The following is a 23,090-nucleotide window of genomic DNA, read 5'->3' as shown; positions in this document are numbered from 1 at the left end:
GATCATCTAGAGGGAGCATGGGTGCCAGGGCTCAGGACAAGATGCCCATTTCGGAAAGAGTTAATCCGAGCATCTTAGCTACCCTGTGTTATTGGAATAGAACACCTGAGACTGGGTAGTCTCTGAAGAGACTTATTTACTTATTGCCTGACAAGGTCTCACTAGGCAGTTTAGGCTGGTCTCAAATGTACAAAGTCTTGCCTCGGGTGTACAATTGCTGGGTGGCCTGTCCAGCTGTGTCCAGCTAACGTGTCGTCATTTTTCATGGTCATGGAGGCTGGGAAGGCGAAGGTTGAGGGGGTAATATCTAGCACAGGACCTTCTTGCTGTGCTGTGCCGTGGTGACAGGCAGAAAGGCAAAGCACCCAGGGAGAGCAAGAAAGGATCGTATTGTTTTGACAACAAGTGTTCTCTTGTGATAATAATATTAATCCAGTGTGAGCATTCACGATACGATATGATCACCTCTTTAGGTCCCACCAGCCCACACTGCTACACTGCACACTAAATGCCCACCACGCTGTCACACTGGAAACTTAAGTCTGACATTTGAACAATTGGAATCCTCATGAATGTGTGGCAATGGCTGAGACATCTTCCCAGGCCCTAGGGACATTCTTCTTTTTCATTTTTTGTAGTCCATCTACTCTGCTCCTATCAGAGGTTGAAGGAGGCCATTGGGGCCCTGCTGTTATGGAAGAGGACCCGGAAACTCTCAACCCTGGGCCTGAATAACTATATGGAAGCTGTTTCCTTGCCTATTGTGCCTTCTCAGTTTTCTTGGTCCTTGGTCCTCCTTAGCTGTAACAAAATAACATACAGTGGGCAAGTTGGGGGAGGCAGAAATGTGTTTCTCCTGCTCTTGAAGGTGGGAAGACCAAGCACGGTCTGGCAGGTGTGGCTGCCTGGTGAGGATGCCTTGGCTCATAGATGTCCTTAGTCTTGTTGGGTAGGACTAAAGCTTGCTTGTGGAGCCTCTGGGAAAGGCCACCAGAACTTCCTACAGACCTTGCCCTCATAACCTACTCCTGTCTCTAAGATAGCCTGTCTCCTTCCTACCAAGACCATCACATTAGGGGTCAGGTGACAGCCTGCAAATTTGGGGAGGATGTGTTCTTTGTATAGCATTGGTTCATTGTATAGCAATAGTTCATTGTATAGCATTGCTTCTTTGTATAGCATTGGTTCATTGTATAGCATTGGCTCATTGTATAGCAATGGTTCATTGTATAGCGTTGGTTTATTGTATAGCATTGGTTTATTGTATAGCGTTAGTTTATTGTATAGCGTTGGTTCATTGTATAGCATTGGTTTATTGTATAACATTGGTTCATTGTATAGCATTGGTTCATTGTATAGCGTTGGTTCATTGTATAGCTTGGTCCTGTTACTCAGTCAAGTAGAGCCTCCTAGGGGTCTCCCAGTCCTTTGTGGTTCTCCTGGGTCAGGCTCTGTTTTCACTTGCTCAGTCTTCCTGCCCTTTACTCCAGAGAGCACTTGAACAGTGGGTGGCCCTTTTCACCTCGCAAAGTCCCCAATACAGCTCTGACCCCTGGTCCACACTCACTTATGCTGAGGTCCCCTGCCTTCAGCTGATTTTGTGTCCACCCAGATCAGCATCTTAGAGGACACAGTGGCCTGTTTTCTCACAGCTGAGGATTGTGAGGTGTGTTTTCCCTCTCCATAGGCTCCGGGTAGTTTTCATGCTAGATGGTCTCATTTTCTTCTGAGCCATTATTTGTAATAGCCAGAACCTGGAAACAACCTAGATGCCCTTCAACTGAAGAATGGATACAGAAAATATGGAACATCTACTCAATGGAGTACTATACAGCAGAAAAAATGACATTTTGAAATTTTCAGGCAAATAGATGGATCTAGAAAAAAACATATTAAGTGACATAACCCAGACCCAGAAAGACAAATATAATATGTTTTCATTCATAAGTGGCTTTTAGACATAAAGCAAAGAAAAACCAGCCTACAGGCCACAACCGCAGAGAACCTAGACAACAGAGTTGACAACAAAGAGAGACATACATGGGTCTACATAGGAAGATGAAAAAGACAAGATCTTATGAGTCAATTGGGAGCGTGGGGGTCAGGGGAAAGGGTAGAAGGGGAGAGGGGAGGAAGGAAGGGGAGTGGAGAAAAATGTATAGCTCAATAAAAAAAAGTTAAAAATAAAATTTAAAAGATTGGGGAAATGAGAACTTGTCCTGGAGTTGACTGTGAGGAAGAACTGAGGTCATACGCATGGGTGCAGCTCCCAAAACTGAGCCTGGCATGTCACAAACATTGGGAATGAGTGGGTCAGTCTGCTGAAACTCAAGCTCTGCACATTTGCCAAGTAAGGTGACAGAACTCTCCTTGGTCCCCGTCACCCTAAGTTGTCATTTTGTGTCACTCATCTGGTTGGTGTTTTTTTCTTCCTCACTGTAGGCTGTTCATTCAATCCCTTCTTGTCTCTTATTTATTTGACCATCTTCACATTTTCTATGTATTCATCATTATTGGACATGGGATAAAAGACATTTAACAAGCTATTGTCTTTGTTATCATGAAGACAGACCAATAAACATATGCTTTAAAAACCCAAACCAGAAAGCATACTAGAGGTTGGTAAATTGTTCTTCAGTAAGGTCAGCAGGAGCTGTAAGAGCCCAGAGTGAGAGCAACGTTTATAAATTTTGTAGTGTTCTCAGATGCTGCTACAATAGATTCTGCAGGAATAACCAGGCCATTACCTGGGGCTTACAAATATTTTGGTTACACATCACTTGAGTTTTGAGTGTAACTGGATTTGACTTTTATTTAGTGGCTCCATTTCACCAGGGTTGAAAAAGAGGTCACATCGTTCAGAATGGGTCCCGGCAGCAAACGGCATTTCTTTTCTGTGAGCTGCTTACTGCAAGGGAGATCGTCACGAGCCACTGGGTATACCTTGGTGTGTTATAGCTTGGTTGGCGAATCAAGTTGTTAAAATAATGGAGTTTAAAATAATTTAATTAAGGTTTCTATGAAATAAACACACACACCGGGTTTAGAAAGCCAAACGTTGTTAAAAGGCTTTTATCAACACAATAATCCTCTCACCTCTCCTCCTGTTTAATTCCAGCTGCTCCAAGGTGAAGACTTCTACTGAGCTTCCAATGTTCCCTCCAAAAGTCAAGTTGAAACCCAGTTTCATTGTAACAGTACAAAGAGGCGGGACTTTCTAGAGGGGAGTAGGTCACAAGGCTCCATCCTCATGATGGATGTCGAGGTTTGGACAAACATCACTTAGTTGAACAGTGGTCCCAGTGTGGTGTCTAGGGAGGTTATAGAGCCTTTGGGAGGTGGGTCTTATTGAAAGAAGTTGGTCCCTGGGGGTGGGGGGACTTGCCTTGCTTCTATTCTTTCTTTCTCAGGTTCCCTGGTGCAAATGAAAACATAAGTCAGCTTTCTGTTCCTGCTGTTGTATCGTGCTTCCCCCACAACAAGCCAAACAGACCCTTTTCTTCCTGGGGATGCTTTGAGTTGTGGCATTCCATCCCATCAGCAGAAAAGTAGCTACAACAGACTGAGAACATTGTCACGGAAGGGAGTTGGTCATCGCGACGAGTTCTAAAGCAAGTTCAGATTTCCCAGCCTCCTCTGGTCTCTCAAGCTCCCAGTCCTGATCATGAAATGTCTTCTGCCATGTTTAACAGAAGTTGTTTTATTTGACTGTGTAAATGTCAATTGCATCTGGAAACACATGGATAACCATAATCACGTTTTCCTTCTTGGCTTTCAGTTTTCTAGACTTAACAACAGCTTCATTTGTTTGATGTGCTTAATTTTCTGTGCACTGAACCATGAGTCAGAACCTCTGCCACAGCTTCAATCCCCGTGAATACCAGCATGTGAATGTCCTTTTTGCTTCAGACAAACCTCTTCTGGATTATTTCTGGACTTGACCCTCCCATCTTCCCATGTGTCTCCACAATTACCTTTAAATTTTATCATTTTAGACTCCTCTTTTAAAATATTTCCTTATTTGGGTGGAAGATATTAATAAATGGAGACCCAAAATATCTGTAATTAACATTATTTTCATCTACACTTGATGGCTAGATTGGCTAGGTATAAAAATTTCATTAACAAGTCATTTTGTCACCGTTTCAAAACCATTCTTTCATTGTTTTCCTGACTCTGTTACTGCTGGCAAGAAACAAATGCTTTCTGATTCCAAATTCTCTGTTTGTGGCCTTCCCATCTCCCCACCCAATCTCTCCAAAATTAGGATATTTTCCCATGCCAGCTCTTATCATGGCTTTTCTTGCTGTGAACCTGATCTTCATTGTTTGTTCAGAAAAGCCAGGTTTCATCGCCAATCTGGAGATAAATTTCTTCAGATGCTTTTCCTGTGTTTGCTCTTGATTGATACATGTTTTCTCTACACTCTCTTTAAAAAATAATTCCTATTATTCAATGTTGAAATGTCCAGAGAAACACATAGATGCTAATTATTTTCTCTTTCCTTTTTATAGTCTTTGCTTAGTCTTTGGATTATCTTTTTATTATCAACTTTTCCCACATTTTTCTATAAAATTTTAAAAACTTTCCATTGTTACACTTTGAATTCCCAAGAGCTTGTTCCCATTTTGTACGCTTACTGGATATGCCCTCCCCTTCTTAAGCATAAGCTTTTTGCTACAGAGACACAATCACTTCTCAAATTTCTAATAAAAAGATTCTTCAAATTTTATTTTTAAATTAATGTTTAGGTTGAAGGTATAAAATATCAAGTTTCATTATATATTATTATACATGTAAAAGCTTTGTTTTGGTAGAAGAAAAATGGGGTATTAAAGGTTTAAGGAGGTATTCTGAGACATTTAACCAGGGATAGGGAAGACTAGGCTAAATAAGGGGGGGGGGAGGTTGTCAATCCAAACTAATGGTGTATGAAAAAGTCATAGGAAAATCTAATATTATTAAGTTAATCAAAAATAAAATAATATAATAAGTATACTTTGTATGGGTGGATAGAGCTGCTCCTGGTAGCTATAGATTATTAAATAAAAATCCCAGTGTTAGTGGTGACCTACCTCCCTATGAGGGGTTGGTTAGGGAGATCTCTAAGGTTCCAAGAAGACAATTGTTGCTGCTGTTGGTTACCTAACAGAAATAAATGGTAGAACCCTGTTCTTGAAAGCCCCAATAACATTATCATAGCATATAGAGAAATCAAGTTAAGACTGAACTGGAAGCTGGCTAGGCATCGTGTTAGACATTATTATATAGATTGCTGGGGAAGAAAAGCCAACTCAACTCACGGAGCAGGGGAGATGGTGCAGTAGAGACATGGATGTTTAGTGGAGGGTAAGCAACTACTTTATACTGGACTTGAAGCCTGTTCCACAGGAGGGAATTCCCATGTGATACTGTAAACTTGGTCAAAAGCCCATGGTTGGGGAGGTCATAGGTCCTAAGAGAGAAGGATAGCTGTTGTTTGGCTAAGTAGACATGATGCACCTATTCAACTGCTTTCTGAGTATTTGTAAGGATATACATATAGATTTGTAAAGATATCTGTTTTGGTCCGAGAAGCTTCCTTTTGTAAGGAGCAACAGTAGTGTCAGACACTCATCACAGGTCAATGTGCTGAGAATAAACCACTATGTAATGCTCTACTCTGAGTGGTGGATCAATGCCAACCCTCCAAGGCTCAGGGGCCATCACAGAAATGTTCTACCATAAGGGGTGGATCTACACCAGCCCTCCAAGGCTCAGGGACCATCACAGAAGGCATGATGGAAAGAATATAAGAAGAGAGAAAGAGAAGGAGACTTTTAAGGCTTTGTCTTCTAGACTAAACACGACAGTTGCCCTCTTGAACTCACATCACACACCACTCTGGGGACTTGCAGGAATTAACTGTAGCTCTAAGCAGAGGAATACACAAGGCCCCAGCCCTCCCCAAAGACTACTGACAGTGGTTGCTGTGGGAGAGAGAGATTTCTTTCAGTGATAAAGATACTGAGAGTGTCCATGTAGAGCCCATGTTCCAGCAAAATACTTCATTTAACTCAAGACAAATGGATACACATACACACACACATGCACACCTAGACACACACACACACAAGCATACAGACACAGATGCACACACATGCGCACACACAGACACACACACATGCACACACAGACACACACACATGCACACACACATATACATACAGAAATCCACACACATACATGGCTAGCTAGATCAATCTGTTGCCTAGTGACTTGAGTTTGAAAGGTGAGAACAGACTCCCACATATTACCCTCTAACCTCTACTCACACGCTGTGTGCCCCACCCCTAACATATATACACACACACAATCACATCACGAAGATAAACAAAGTATTTTTCAAAGACACGATCTACAGTATAAGAATAACTAACTAATAAGAATAGTAACTAGGAAGAGAAAGGGGATCAGTAAGAACAGGACAAGATATGACTAAAATATTCTATGTACATGTATGAAAAAGTCACAACGAAGCCCATTATCATGTATAGGTACCACATCCCCTAAAAATATAAAATATGCTTTGTTTTTCCTTATTCCTGTCATTCTGTGTTGTCTTTGATTTCTCTTGTATTTTTTTGCTTTTTTGTTTCCTGCCTATCATTCATACCCGACCCTTTTACTCAGCTGTCTGGTGACCCCTGACTGTCTATTTTCATCAAAAGTGAAACATGTGAGCAATGAAATGTTTTTAAAGTAGAGAGAGGTGTTGGTTGTACAACACTGTAAATGTGCTAAGTGTAGATGAATTATTCATTTTTAAATAGTTACTTTAATGTCATTTGAATTCCATCTCAATAAAAAAAACTGAGGAAAGCACAAATCTGTATAGAGATTAGAATCTCTGGTGGTCACTGAATAGTTGCTGTTGCTGGGTAGACCTGGAGCCAGGAGACTGTCCTGGAAACTAGATGTTCCCCCAGCCATAGCACATGCCAGACTCTGTAGACCAACCCTATTAGAATCTAGTGACTAGACAGTCTAGTAACTAGACAGTTTAGTTCTGTGAGAAACGTTCTAGACTCATGACTAGCTCAGAGCATGTAAGTCTGGGGCAAAGTTAAGAGGGGCGGAAAATATGTGAATTGGGACTAAAGAGCTGGCTCCGTGGTTAAGAGCTCTTAACTGCTCTTGCAGAGGACCTGGGTTCTGTTCCCAGCACTTACTGTGTGGCTAACAACCATCAGTGACTCCAGTTCCAGAGAACCTGACACATCCTCTGGCCTCTCTGGATACTGTACATACATGGTACATATACATACATGTAGGCAAGACATTCATTCGCATTAAAAAATATTCTTGGTGTGGCATTTCAGCCTATTCTAAGATACCCCTGAAGTCAAAGACACTGTATTCAGCCTCTTGAGAGGCCCTGTGGCAAGGACTTCAGGGTTAGAAAGGCTTCATTTGGTCTCTTGGCTTTATGGATCCAGGAGTCCAGGGTAAAGAGCAAAACTGTACCCCAGATGCATCTATATGGGGAGGTGGAGACGACTTCTTTTTTTGTGCTTATCCTGTCTCCTGATATGGGGATGCTCCAACTTCCTACTTCCTTGTTTATAGCCAACATGCTCACCCTTAGGGCTCTTATCTTCAGGTAACAAGAAGACTTCTTTTTTTGGCATAAAATATTTCCCTGGGAGGTTACTCCAAAACCTTGTCTCCTGAAAGAGGGTGATATTGTGAGACGCAAGAAGGAATGATGTCAGGAGCCTCCATGTCCAAATCGTAGCTATAACCGCTACTGGCTCTTTACATGTGCCAGGATTTCAGAGTTTTTCTGTATTCCTGATTCATACTCTGTCCTGACCTGTGGAGTGGTGAGTTAAGGAGAGAATGTGCCCCAGTCTTCAACCCCAGGGCTTTGGCAGAAGGAGAGCGTTTACCTTGGTCTTCAACCCCAGGGCTTGGGCAGAAGGAGAGCGTTTACCCTGGTCTTCAACCCCAGGGCTTGGGCAGGAGCCCATTCAAAGATCATTTGTCAGCCCCTTCGGGGTGGAGAGCTGCTGAGGGTTTCTTTGAACTCTTAAGTCCCTTTACTCCTGTCTGTACCTTTGGAGCATCACTCCTGCAGACAAAGACATAGAGCTCATTCAAAGTAAGTGAATACTTGAAACACAGACAACCCTAGGGGGAGGCCTACTGGCCTGAACAGGTGACTAGAGAAACCGTTGACTGAAATGGATATGCTTTAATTTTTCATGCTCACAGGAGGGCGAGGAGTTCATCATTGTCTCAGAGGCCCTTTGCCTTCCCAGCGTTGGCCTCTGACTCTCTGAGGCTTCACAGGAACACTCTAGACCAGAGTGGGAAGTGAGTGGCTGCAGAAGTCCACCAGTGATCTCACGAATGCTTTAACTCCTGAGACACAGGAACAAAACAAGCGGACGAAGCCGAAACAGCTACTGATGTTTTTAAAAGAAGAAAGGGGTCCTAACTAGCATACAGCATCTGCTTCACAGAGACAGAGAGTAGGAGAGGGGCTCCGGGGTCCGGAGAGAGACAGGTAGCTAGCTACTGTGTGAATTCCCTTCAAATGTTAAGACAATACAGCTCCCTCTAGAGCTGCCCGTGGAATCCAGGCTGCAGCTTCTGTTAATTTTAGACCAGAAGAACCGGAGGCGGGTTGGTGCGGTTCTGGTTTCACTGCTCTTGAGAGCAAAACTCTTCCCCGCCTCAAGGTGACTCTTCACTCTTTCCAGCCCCACCTTTCACACTTCCTTCTCTTTTTGTTCCTTCTTTTCTTATTTCTTTCTCGCACTTCCCTCTCACCAAAAGGTCCCCTCTCTTTCCACATTATTGGGGGGTCCTCTGAGGCCTCAGGGACTCCACCCTACAATGTCCTCTGAAGCTCTGCCCACTAGCAGGTGAGCTTCTGAGCTAGCTCTCCAAGCCTTTAGAGTCAACAGTCTGGACTTGTTTCTGAACACCACAGACTGAGTGTTTATATAAAGTAGAGGTTTATTTAGCTCACAGTTCTCAAGCCCAGAAAGTCCAAGAAGGTGGAACTGGGTCTGCTCTGCTGCTTTTTATGCTACATCGTAACACAGGGAAGGGCATCCCAAGGGCAGACAGAGCAAACATGGTGGCTAAGGTCTTTTTCTTTCATAAAGACACCACCATGCTGTCTCTGCCCTCATGACCTCATCTAACCCCAATTACCTTCCACTGCCCTCACATCCAAATGCCATTAACATATGTGATTGGGGCTTACATTTCTATACCAGTGCCTTTGAGGGCGACATGGTCAAACCGTAGCCATCGTACATCTTCTAGGCCGAAAGGTTTAGCTGTTCCCAGAGTGAGGCTGGACACATTGCACAGGGAGCTCCTCAGATCCCACCAGACCTGCAAGACACTGTTTGCTCTTCACTGAGGAGCCTGTGAGTCAGGATCAAACACGAGGCCGCGTGATTAACTAGCGTGTATCCAGGACCAGCAGTGTGCGTAAAGCCCTTGGGGTCTGCTCATTTGTTTTCTGAAAATCTACTTTCCACCTGTCTGTGTTTGCTTGTCCCTCTTCTTCTCTTTGGGGTGATGTCTCAAGTCTCACACGTCAGTTTTAACTGAAAGGGCTTGTGGGGCACAGATGCTGAGAAAGAAGCTCATGAGGTGAAGCTGCCTTGTTCCTAGCATCCCAGCAAGCCCATGTGGTTCTGGTGCTCTGAGGGTGATGGGGAAGCTGTTTCCTTTGGTTTGCCAAGTTGACTCAGCTTACAGCCATTGTTGGTGAGCGCTTGGTTCACGAGCTTGCTGGCTTGAAGAAGCAATGTTTTGAACAAACCTGCACTCAGAAGTACCCTGGAGTGTCTGTCACAAGGGATACATGGTCATGAGCCCAGGAAGAAATGAAGACTCAGCTGGGGTCTTCTGAGAAAGAACTCATGGCTTCCCACAGCCCTGGGTCAGATGTGGAAGAACCTTGGAGACCGGAAGACAGGCAGGTGTTTCTGGGCTAATTGAATGTGCAATTTTGAATCATTCCTCTCTGTTCTGCTGTTTCCTTTGTGTAAAAGATGAAGGCATAGAAAAAATTCTTGAGGTGAATTTTTATGGTATTTGAGGTTTAAAGAAGTAATATATTTAGCATATCCTGGGATAAGCTGGAATTTTCTGGAAAGTCGGTTGTTACACTGGCTTCTGATGGTTTTGGTACCTCCGTTTGTACAATGACTCACTTTGTTGTTTTTGGAGTTAGGGTGTTATTACATTTCCCTGACTGGCCTTGAACTCACAGCAGTCCTCCTGCCTCAGTCTCTAAAGTGCTAGTATTACAGGCATGAACTATTGTACACAGCTCTGTTTGATCACCTTGGCTATTAACCTTTACTCAGAACTAGTCTGGAAGACATTCAGTATCTGTTTGAATGATCCCTTGGCTGTTACAGTATCGACTGTGACGTGGTTGATTCTGTCACTATTGCCACATCAACAACTGAGTACCCGGTTCAGCTCAGTTGTCATCCGTGGTTAAATATGACACTATGTCCCCACCACCCAGGTCTCCCGAGTCCCAAATCTATGTCTTACTTTTCTCCTGGGACAAAAACAAGACATGGGTCTACTTTTAATAGCTCTTAGAGCAAAACTATTTAGTGTCGGGGGCCCCGAGGGAGAGCCATTCTGATAATGTCTGAGTTCCTGTCCCACTCCTGGGGGTTGCTTCACCTGCTAAGGGGACACGGTTCCAATTCTTGTTATATAACAGCTGCTGAGTTTCTTAGGAAAATCACCATTCTTTCCACGCCTCGGCTCGGGAAGAGCACTGGGAACGGTCTGCTGGATATTTTGGGCCGGATCTATACCAGGGGAAATAATCAGAGGCATTTGAATGAGCTTTTTTAAAGACCGCTAGGCACTGTGGTGTGTCCGTGCGTCATCAGAGGCGTTACCTGCTTCTCGGAAGCGGCCCCCTATGGCTCCCATCATACCAGCACGTCTCAACCTTGTCAGCCTGGCTAAACCGGTAACTAAAGGAGCCATTGGACGTATCAGGTAAATTCAGAAGGAGTCAATTGCTTCTATGGTTAGGTCTACATGCCCCAAAGACAGGGGAGAGGATAGACAGGAACGGGAAACTCTAGGGCCACCACTGCAAGGCGCAGTGGCTGGAGAGGGCAGTCTTTGTGCAAGTCACATTTCCTTGCTGTGACAAAACACCGGAGCAAGTTCACTTCAAAGAATAAAAGGTTTATATTGGCATGAGCCCATGGTGCTCGGCTCCATCGTTTCTGGGTTTTGGTGAGGCGGAAGGTTATGGTGGAAACCAAGTGGTAGAGCTTCATCTCATAGTGGAGAGGAGTGAGGTGGGAAGGGAAGGGGAGAGGGGAGTCAGTTCCAGGATAAGGGTGTCTACCAGTGGTTTACCTCTTCAGCTAGGTCTCAGCTCCTAATATCCCATCCACCTGTGAACTCACAGCAAATGAGTCCACTGACGAGGTTACTGTCTCATGATCCAGCAGTGTTATCAACCAGGGACCAAGCCTTGAAAGCAGGAGCCCCAGGCTGCAGAGAGAGCTCAGTTGCTAAGAAGGTATGCTCTTCTCGGAGGGCCAGAGTTTAGTGCTCAGCACCTGTGACTCCAGCCCAGGGAGACCCACCGCCCTCATCTGGCTTCTGCAGGCACCTATACTCACAAGCGATACCCATACACACAAATAATAGAATAATTTTAAAAATATAAGCCATTTGAGGGGAACACTTTAAATCCACATTTTAGCAATTATTGACCCTACATTTCAAAAGGCTAGAAGGGTTTTAGGAGTTTTCATCACAAAGAAAAGATATATATGTTTCACCAACCCCGCAACTGACAAAGATCTGATCTCCAAAATATATAAAGAAATCAAGAAACTAGACCGTAAAAGGCTAATCAATCCAATTATAAAATGGGGCACTGAGCTGAACAGAGAATTCTCAACAGAAGAACTTCAAATGGCCAAAAGACACTTAAGGTCATGCTCAACTTCCCTAGCGATCAGGGAAATGCAAATCAAGACAACTTTAAGATACCATCTTGCACCTGTCAGAATGGCTAAAATAAAAAACACCAATGATAGCCTTTGCTGGAGAGGTTGTGGAGAAAGGGGGACACTCACCCATTGCTGGTGGGAATGCAAACTTGTGCAACCACTCTGGAAAGCAGTGTTTCGGTTTCTCAGGAAATTCGGGATCAACCTACCCCTGGATCCAGCAATACCACTCTTGGGAATATACCCAAGAGAGGCCCTATCATACAACAAAAGTATATGCTCAACTATGTTCATGGCAGCATTGTTTGTAATAGACAGAACCTGGAAACAACCTAGATGCCCTTCAACGGAAGAATGGATGAAGAAAGTATGGATTATATACATATTAGAGTATTACTCAGCAGTAAAAAACAAGGACTTCTTGAATTTTGCATACAAATGGATGGAAATAGAAAACACTATCCTGAGTGAGGTAAGCCAGACCCAAAAAGAGGAACAGGGGATGTACTCACTCATATTTGGTTTCTAGCCATAAATAAAGGACATTGGGCTTATAATGCATGTTCCTAGAGAAGCTAAGTAAGAAGGTGAACCCAAAGACAAACACATAGGCATCCTCATGAATATTAACCTTCATTAGGCGATGAAAGGAGACAGAGACAGAGGAGCACGGGACAGAAATCTCAAGGTCCAAATCAGGAGCAGAAGGAGACGGAGCACGAGCAAGGAACTCAGGACCGCGAGGGGCGCACCCACACACTGAGACAATGGGGATGTTCTATCGGGAACTCACCAAGGCCAGCTGGCCTGGGTCTGAAAAAGGATGGGATAAACCAGGACTAGCTGAACATAGAGGACAATGAGGAATACTGAGAACTCAAGAACAATCGCAGTGGGGTTTTGATCCTACTGCACATACTGGCTTTGGGGGAGCCTAGGCAGTTTGGATGCTCACCTTAGGAGACCTGGATAGAGGTGGGCGGTCCTTGGGCTTCCCACAGGTCAGGGAACCCTGATTGCTCTTCGAGCAGATGAGGGAGGGTGACTTGATCGGGGGAGGGGGAGGGAAATGGGAGGCGGTTGCGGGGAGGAGGCAGAAATCCTTAATAAATAAATAAATTAAAAAACAAAACAAAACAAAAAAAAGATATATTTGCAGTTGGGCTTAAACATTATGTAATGTTTATGTGTATTGAACATGACTTGGAACTCCACTAATATGAAGTTTTCATGATTTTGTGAATTGATGTAAAAAAGGATCAATTTTTATAAGTTATGGAACCAACCTAGGCATCCAACAAAAGGGGAGTTGGTAAAGAAAATTTGGCATGCATCATATATACACTACAGAATTTCTTTTCAGCCATGAAGAACAAAGTTTGGCAATTATGAGAAAACCAGATGCAATTGGAGCTAATTTATTATGTGAATTAACCCAGAATCAGAAGATAAATGCTGTATTTTTTCTTGTTTATGGTCCCTAGTTTTTCTATAGTTATATAAAGTCAAGTGTGTCTATATGACACAGAAGTGCAACCAGAAACGACTGTGTGGTTGCTCAGAAATGAACCCAGGCCCTCTGCAGGAACGACAGCTGCTTTAACCACTGAGCCACCTCTCTAGCCCCAGAAAGCAGATTCTGTTGTTCTCAGCTATTCTCTGCTGTGTTATCAGAGAGCCACAGTTAAAGGGTAATGGCGGTGCCAATGCCAGCTGGCCTTTACAAAATGGTCTTGCGAACATGTTGGAATAAGAAGAAAATGGGAATCTTGGGCTAATTATAAATCTGTTCTATCTACTTCGGTGATTTTGAAAACGCCGCCTTGCTGCTCTTGTCCTCGGTTTCCCTATTTGATTAGTTTGGCAAGGTAAGTTCATTTTTTAAACATCTGAGATCTGACCAGTTTACATGTTTAATCCTATTTTTAGCAAGCAGAGGATGTTGGCTGCTTCTCCACATCAGACCCACCAGGGAAACAATCATTTTACTGCTCCACATAATTCACACCCAGGTGGGTATTTCCTAGAGCCCTCTAACATAGTGGGCTGTAAATGAACATTTATGTCCCTCTCTCCAAATTCATATCCTGAAATCCCAATCCTGACATAGTGGATTAAGAGATAGGGACTTGAGGAAGTGTCTGGTTCATTGGTGTATAGGAGGGTGAATTCTTGACCCACTCTGGAAAAGTGTGAACTCCAGAAGCTTCCCACACTCAGGTCCAGATTAAATACTTCTAGGTTGATGCTACTGATGAACCCAGACAGAAAAGATTCTGTTTGTAGCCAGGATCCCCCCTTTCTCTTTCCTCTTTGTCCATCTATCCACTCACCTACTCAAATGTTCATTTATGTACCCATATAGCAATCCATCTGTTCACCTGCCAATCCATCCATCCATCCATCCATCCATCCATCCATCCATCCATCCATCCACTCATCCATCCATCCATCCATCCATCCATCCATCCATCCATCCATCCATTGATGCATCCACTCATCCACTCATCCATCCATCCATCCATCCATCCACTCATCCATCCATCCATCCATTGATGCATCCACTCATCCATACATCCATCCACCCATTCATTGATGCATCCACTCATCCATACATCCATCCACCCATTCATTGATGCATCCACTCATCCATACATCCATCCATCCATCCATCCACTCATCCATTTATCCACCCACCCACACACCAATCCACTCATCCATTTATCCACCCACCCACACACCCATCCACTCATCCATCCACCCACCCATCCACTCATCCATCCATCCATACATACATACATCTGTCTAGCAATCCAGTCAAGTACATATGTACCCACTCACTCACCACTCATTCATTCACCCATACCAATTGCCCATTCATCTGTCCACCTGTCTAGATAGTCATTCATCCACCAATCCATTCCATCCTTCTGCCAAACCCACATGTCTATCTACTTACCCATCCATCTACTCAGCCATTCATCTACACAGTCATCCATCTATCCATGCATGCAACCATGTTTATTTTTCTCAAAAAAAACCCCACATATAACTTTTTATTTCTGGGGACAGTGGCAAGCCTGTGTAGAAACAAAGGCATAGTGAAGAAGAGCACTTGTCATGAAGGAAAGAGAAACACAATACGCCAGGGAAGGAAAGCCAGAGCGATTGGAAATGAGGAGTGAAAGATGATCGGGGGTCCTCTCAAACTCTCCTCTTTACCCCACTCATTTTCCTGTACACCTGGGGACCAGGTCTCTCTGTGTGAAGTGTATGCCCCAGCTGAAATTAATTGTGTAGGCACACTTCCACAGCTGGGGAAGAGAACACCGAGTAGCCGCTCCACCAAGGCTCCCAGAATGAATGGTATTATTCTTACACAAGCAGGCTTCCTTCCCACCCAGGGAGCATCACTGTGGTAAAGGCCCCTCATTTTCAGGGCATAGTCATACCAGGATAATGAAAATGGGGTGTGCCTTCTTTTGGAAGTAGATGACAGCATGGTTTCTATTCAGAGTCATTGTTATTAATTTTATAAGTTCACAATGAATGGGATAGTAGGCGCTGTGCCGCTTTACTCTGACCCTGTCCCTTTCAGGTGACTGTGCTGAACTAGAGTTTGTAAGAGGACAGTGATCAGCACAGCTTGGGGACATTATCAGAGCAGCATGGCAACGGTTACAGATTTTCCGCCTGGGAAAGAACTTCCACTCATCCTAAGAGCTGAAATACAAAGACGGGATGAATACAGATACAGAATCTCAAATGTATCCTGTGACGTTATAGGTCACACACCGCACACTTTCATCTATATGAATTGTCTGGAGTAGGAAAATCCAAAGAGACAGAAATGAGGGCTGGCCTGGAGCTACTGCGTGTTCTCACCACCCACTCACTTTTTAGCCACACCGCCTATTCCTCTGTTTCCCACCTATCGCGATAGCCATCCACATACCCACCCACCCATCCATTTACGCCCGCCCACCCACATGCCTCTCCACTCACCCATCCATCTAGTTAACCTCTCACGAGCATCCACCTAGCCGTCCCTAGTTATATGCTCTCCAACTGTATTTATTAATGCCCATTGTATTCGTAGGAAGCACGCAGAGAAATGAAGAATTGTTGATGGTAACTTTCTCTTTAGGGTGATGAAAATATTCTAAAATGGGTTAAGATAATGGTTGTACAGCTCTGAAGGAAAAGCACATCGAATTTATTTACATGGTAAATTGTATGGTACGGAAATATTTCAATAAGGCACTAATAAAAATAACTTGCTTATTTTTAACTTTTAAAAACAGAAACATTTAGTCAGAATGAAAAGCTAGCAAAGTGCTTGGTCTGCGGGAGGTTCTGGATAGCTCATGGGACTCCTTTATCGTTCTCCACGCTTTGTCCAGTGCTGGGAATCTGTATCTAAAGCCACAGAAAGAGTTCTTACCATCCTGGAGATGCCAGAAAACCCTGGCTAACCATCAGGAGGGAACCATAGGACAGTCTCAATCGGGGTGGTGGGTCTTAGTTTGGATTTTCTTCAAAGTAGATCCAGAGGCACGAAGTTGAGACAGGCCACCGATTTGGAAGTCAACCTCAGCAGCCAACAGTAGGGAGCAGGTGCACTGTTAAAGTCACCACCACGAGACAGTCGCTTGACTCTCCAGGTCCTCTGAAAGGCACCTAGAGTGCCCTCCCATGTGGTCAGTTGGAAGAGTGGGAGGCTGGGCCACGGCTGTGGTATGGATTTGGTCTCCTTTATCAGAACTCTTGTTGAAACTTGTGGCTGATGCAATGACTCTGAAACATGGTGGGACTTTAATAGGTGGGGCTCACGGGATGTGATTGGTTAGTGACTGTTGGCAGGAAGGGATTATCTGATCTCGGGGAGTGCTAGAGCAAGCTGATGAAACAGTGAGCCCCATGGTCACTCCCTTTCCCTTCCGTCTTGCCATGTGATCTCTCCCACAAGCACCTGCTTGTCTCTTCCACAGGTGCTCTGTGTGATGCTTTGGACGTGCGGCTCCCAGGAGAGCTGAGCAGAGAGCAGCACCCGTTTCTCCGACTTCCAGAACTATGAACTAAACAGACACTCTTTTCTTAGAAGGCACCCAGCTCAGACGCTCTTTCAGAGTAGCACAGCTCCTTGTCCACCAATTGCTCTCCCGTTGGTGGGGAACGACTCCTTAGGAGTTAGCTCCCTAATGTTTCCAGGCTACACCCATATGTGAGCTACAAGGATGCCCCACAGCCCAGGCTGAAGCTCGAAGCCGTGAAGAAGACGGTGTGAGTGAAGGGATCTTGGGATCATAAAGAATGTTCTACTGCTGTGTTATGGGTACCAGGGGCAATCTTGTGTATTATGGGCACTGGGAGCAATTTTGGCTCAAATGAACAACTTAATGACTGTGAATAATGCTTTAAAATGAGGTAATGTACAGCAGAAACTTTTCCAAGGCTTTACATTTGAAAAACGCAGGCAGGTTGTGTTATGTTGCTTGCTAAATTATCTCTGTGCACATGTAAACACTGGGTGGCAAACTAAGATGTGTGCATTCCCATGACCCAGAGTGAAGAATGTTGCTTGGCTGGATCAATCTCTGACTCTTTCAGACAGGGAGGTACATTTCAAGATGTTTTCAGGCAGCAATGAGTAAAGCAAAGAGCTGTGTATTCCAACGGACAGAAAACATGAGTCAAAGGTGAGCTGGACTCTGGTCTTGTCTCTGTTTCTTAGATAGTGTGATCTGGGACTATGTGCCTTTAAGAGCCCAGCAGTGGGTCAAGGTCTCAGTGGAAATAGAGTCAATGTGATGGATGGAAAGGTAAGTGTAGGTAGGTAAAAGGTAGACAGACAGACAAAGGTAAGATAGACAGATATCCTCTTGTATTATGAGTTCCATGTATATGGATTCAACTAAATATGGATCAAAAATATTAAAATCAAATGCCTGTAGTGAATATATGCCATCCGTCCGCCTTGCAGTGGTTCCTCCCAAAATTGGATATTTGGATAGCATTGATATGACATTTGATATTATACAGGATAATGTACTTAGGCTGGATGGAAATCTTTTCTGTATGCATGAACATGTGTATGGATGTGCTTTTGAGACAAGGTCTCATGTATTCTAGGCTGATCTAGAACTCATGGCAATTCCCCTGCCTCAGACCCCTACGTGGCCTGGTCATATGAGTTTATATAAGAAATTTAGGTTTCTTCAGATTCTGACATCTTAATGTGGATCTTGGAGTAATAGACAGTAAAGGGTGATTGAATATGTTCAATATATATTCACACCTAAGCATGTAAATAGGTAGATAAATAGAAAGATAGATGGTGCGTAGATGTATGGATGCATAGATAGGCAGACAGACAAATAATCAGGTAGGATCACAGATGACAGATAAGATCATAGGTAGGTAGGTAGGTAGGTAGGTAGGTAGGTAGGTAGATAAATGGATGGATAGATAGATGATAGATAGATAGATAGATAGATAGATAGATAGATAGATAGATAGATAGATTTGAAGGAATTGCTGAAAGATGACTCACTGGGCTCCTGCCTCCAAGCTGGACAACCTGAACTCCATCTCAGGAACCCATGTGGTGTGAAGAGAAAACTGACTCCCCAGCTTGGCTTCTCATCTAAACCCGTGTTCCATGGCTTGGGCACGCACATGGGTGAGTACATACATACACGCATACATGAACAAAGAAAGTGTAAACAAAAGATTTTACGAAATCTTGTGTTGCCAAGCCTGAAGTCTGCGGGATGGAACACTGTTCAGGAACACTCTTGATGCAGGATTTTTTTTCATTCCAAGGAAATCTCAGTTTTTCTCCGAAGACTTTTTCCAACAGACTTGATGAAGGACCACCCACATAGCCGAGAATAATCTTTACAAGTCAACGGATTGTGGGAGTTAACCATATCTATGAAATACCTTCACAGCAACCCTGAGATGGTTCAGACTATGGCCCAGACTCCAGAGAGAGAGACCTCCAACTTGGGGTAGGGTGTGGCCCAGGAGCAGTGTGGTGGGGTGTGGCCCAGGAGCAGTGTGGTGGGGTGTGGCCCAGGAGCAGTGCACGGTCTTCTCAAACCCACAGTTCCTGCACAGGCTGTAGTCTGGATTGCAGCTTGAGCCCTGTGCTCTGTTCCTGGAATTCTGGGGAGCTCTAGCTAAGCTCTGAGAACCTAGGCTGACAGAAACCGTGTAATGTTGTTGTGAACTTGGGGGAACCCTCACTCTGAATGAGACATCTCATTACTCTTGGGAGTCAAGAGTCACAAACTTCAAATGGGGAAAGAAATGCCTTGTTCTACAGAATCTCAACTCCACTCTGAATGGTTCTTACTCTCTTTCCAAGAGTGGGCCGGTGATGGTTTCCTCTGACAGGCAAACCATAAAGAGAGCACATTCTCTACAAAGCACAGACCTGCTGCTTTTTTCCTTTGGAAGGGTCTCTTGAGGGGGGGCTAGGGTAGCAGTTATGGAAACTCAATGCTCTCTCATCTTGAATGGGATTTCAGTCAACACAACCAAATGTGTGCATGTCTGGGACTCTCCACCTCTGCAGGAGAATCAAAGCCTGGAGTGGCGTCATATTGGGAGCCTGCTTTCTCCAGGAAAGGGCAGAGAGGGCTCTGTGGCTATGAACACACTTAACGCCTTTCCCCAGCCCTCTCTGCTCCTCACTGCTGTTCTTCTAACCATCTAATTGTGGCAATGACAAAGCCTAGTGGAAGGCTTCTGTCTTTGCATGGGTGGAGCTCAAGCAGAGTTTGAGCTACTAAAGGCCCCATCTCTCTTCTGTGGCCTCTGGAGGGCTCTGTGTAGTTCTTGTGATTTCTACACCTGAGATGTGCTGGTCATTTTACCAGAGAAAACATCGCATGACTTAAAACAAAAAGAAAATTATTGCTGAGGCCAAAGGAGGCAACTTAAGACGATAGGCTTAGGTGTGATGTGATATGATACCATGCTAAAAGCAAGCATACAAATCGTGTGTGTCAACCTTTAAATATCAGAGAAAGGCTCTGTTTTCTTTGTTTTACAATATGGTCACAAACTTGCTAGGTACCTGAGGAAGACTTTGAACTCTTTCCTGATTCTCGGCCTCATCCACTATGTCTTTCTTTGTAATTAATGTTGTGGTTAACATGCAAAGAGATGGATTTCATGGTGATGGTTCATACACATACACTTATTCTTGGTTCTTATTTGTCCTCCTAGTGACCCCTTTCCCTGGAAATGCTCTCCGTCTTCGCCTTCACGTCACGTATATTCCACCCGCCTCTGAGAGACCGACAGAACCATTTATTTGTAAGTAAACAGAGCACTGACTAACCAATGCACCGCTGGTTCACTGGGGCAGGGTAAAGAAACTCCTTCAAAGGAAAAATGACGGGGAGTCTGTTTCTTGTCATTCTTGGCCACAAGGATCAAAGGCATCAGAAGCAAAGGTGGCTCTAGTCTAAAGTGAGTGGTTTTGAGTCAGATGTCCCTACTGTGTTGGTGGGCAAGCCTGTGGTCATGGCAGAGTCTCCTATGATGGTTCTTGCTAATGAACATGAGTGATTGAACTGCCTTCCTTTTCTGGCTTCCAACTTTATTTTCTTTTTCTATTTTCATGTGTGTGGGTGTGGAACGTATTTGTGTATACTCACGTGTGTGCTCATGTGTGTGTATGGGACAGAGGTTGATAGGCAGCGTAGGGGAGATTCATCTTCAATCGCTCCTCCACCTTTATTCATTGATGCAGGGTTTCTTAATCAAGCCCAGAGCCTGCAAACGTGTCTCTTCTCCCTAGCCAGCTTGCTCTGGGGAAGGAGGCTGAATTATAGGGGGCCACGCACCCAGCAGGCATCTGCTTGGTTCTGGGTGTCTGAACTCCAGCTCCCATCCTTACATGGCAGGCTCTTTCACCACCCAGCCATCTCCCCATCCCTGTTTGACTTTTTGTTTGTACCTGACGCAAGCAACTCCATTTGGATTCTGAAATTTTCCACTAACAAAGTCTTCTGTTTTTTTCTAGCACTTTTATTGTCAGTTCCTTCCGTGAGTGTCAGAATCAAATGTTCCTGCTCACACTCAGTATTGACAAAGGGAAGGAGAATGTAACACAAGCAAGCCACATCTGGGAAGAAGTTAGGATGGGCCCAGGAACATTTTCTAACATGAAAACACCAGAAGAGAGATGCTCGAAGAGGAGAGAGATTCTTGTCCAAAACCAGATCAACTGTAGGCTCATCTTTTCCCAGAAAGTAAATAGAGAATCAGCCTGCCCCAGGAGCCCTGCCAAGGAGTCCAACCCCTGGCAGCCTGGCTTTTCATCAAATGGATGGTAATTTCCCAAGGTGCTAGTTTCACGCTCTCAGAGCAAAATGTCAAGCCCAGAACGCAACCCACAGTTTAGACGGGAGAAGTCCTGTTTCTCTCATAGACATCTCCAACTACCTCCGGTTCCTCATTTTTCCTCTGTATATGTAATTAAGCAAAATTAAAAGGTACAGCATAGCCTCAGAGGGAAAATAAACACCCACTGAAATTACAAGAGCCGGGTATGAGGCTGACTTTTCGTTTTGCTTTTGTTTGTGGGAAATAGCGGTTCATCGCATTGAGGCCAAGTTTGTTCTGAGAGGTCATTTGGGTGTTTCTGCCCAACTAAAAGGTACAGTGGCCAATTGACATTCTCTTCCAGAGCTGGCTTTGCTTTTACTGATGAGACAAGGACAAGTAAGTTGACACCACAGACTAGGAGGAAGACCCAAGGGAACTTGGGGCAAGAAGATGCTTCCCCTTGTTAGAGCTGGTGGCAGCAGGTGTGGTTAAAAGGCTCAGCCTGGCCTCCGGGGAGTCCATGAGCAGTGGCAGTACTGAGGGGCAGCCATGCTTTAAGCTTATACAAGATGTGTTGTGAGTCTTGCCCTCTGCATTCTTCCTCTAGGACATGGTGATGGTTGGTCTGGATTATCAATTGGACAAAATATAGAATCCTTTGGGAGATGAATATTTGGGTCTATCTGTGGGGAAGATCTTGGCTGCATTAACTGAGGGGGAAAGTCCCGCCCACTGTGGGTGGAGCCATCCCCTAGCTGGGCTCCTGTCCTGTGGGAATGGAGAAATGGGGTGAGCAATAACTCCTTCTCCCTTTTCTGACTGTGGATACATTGTGACCTGCTGTAGAATCATCCTTCTGAAGACTGTAATTATGTATTACTCTCATTGGTTAATAAAGTAGATGATTGACTATAGCAAGGCAGGATAAATCTAGGTGGGACAATCAAACTGAGTTGATGTGGGATTCCCCTCTGGATGCTGTGAATATGTTTTATTACCATTGGTTAACAAAGAAGCTGTTTTGGTCTATGGCAGGGCAGAATAAAGCTAGGTGGGAAAACTAAACTGAATGCAGGGAGAAAGAAGGTAGAGCAGGGAGATGCCATGTAACTGCTGAAGGAGAAAGATGCCAGAACCTTCCTTACCGGTAGGCCACAGCCTCGTAGTGATACACAGGTTACTAGAAATGGGTTAATTTAAAATGTAAGAGCTAATTGGAATACACCTAAGCTATTGGCCAAGCAGTATTGTAATTAATATAGTTTCTATGTGATTACTTGAGTCAGAGTGCCTGGGAAACATAAGAACGTTCACCCTCTGCTTATACCCAGGAGGCTGGGAAGGAGAGGGGCAGAGTTGGGAGATGCCAGTCAGCTGCCAAGCAAGCAGCATATGTGAAAATGAGGTAACAAGCTATGAGCCTCGTGACAAAGCATCAATAGAAATATGAGTTAATATAAGTGTAAGAGTTAGCTAGTAACAAGCCTGAGCTATCAGCCAAGCATTCATAACTCATATTCAGCCTCTGAGTCCATTATTTGGGACTGGGTGGCTGGGACAGGAAACTCCACCTCCAGTGAGCAGTTATTTCAAGCTCTTCCTATCTTCCACGATGGGCTATACCCTCGGACCCAAATAAACCCGTTCTCTCTAGAGCTGTCTTTATCAGGACATCTTATCACAGCAGCAGAAGGAACCAAGACAGCTGTCTTCTCTCATTTACAACAA

General features: G+C 44.3%; 1 long non-coding RNA gene across 3 annotated transcripts in view; it reads left to right on the top strand.

Moving 5' to 3' along the window:
- Nucleotides 1-21,639, top strand: part of LOC142838717 (uncharacterized) — a 32,630-nt gene extending 10,991 nt beyond the window's left edge. For 2 of the 3 annotated variants that reach the window (XR_012908619.1, XR_012908621.1), the window contains 4 exons: nucleotides 13,947-14,029; nucleotides 17,584-17,716; nucleotides 20,256-20,345; nucleotides 21,058-21,639. This is a non-coding gene — a long non-coding RNA (uncharacterized LOC142838717). The remainder of the gene's footprint in view (nucleotides 1-13,946; nucleotides 14,030-17,583; nucleotides 17,717-20,255; nucleotides 20,346-21,057) is intronic. The other variant, XR_012908620.1, reaches the window with a different exon arrangement.
- The last annotated feature ends 1,451 nt before the right edge of the window (nucleotides 21,640-23,090 follow it).

Source organism: Microtus pennsylvanicus, chromosome 1, assembly GCF_037038515.1.
Source record: "Microtus pennsylvanicus isolate mMicPen1 chromosome 1, mMicPen1.hap1, whole genome shotgun sequence".
Taxonomy (NCBI): Eukaryota; Metazoa; Chordata; class Mammalia; order Rodentia; family Cricetidae; genus Microtus; species Microtus pennsylvanicus.
This window is presented reverse-complemented; position numbering and strand designations above follow the sequence as displayed.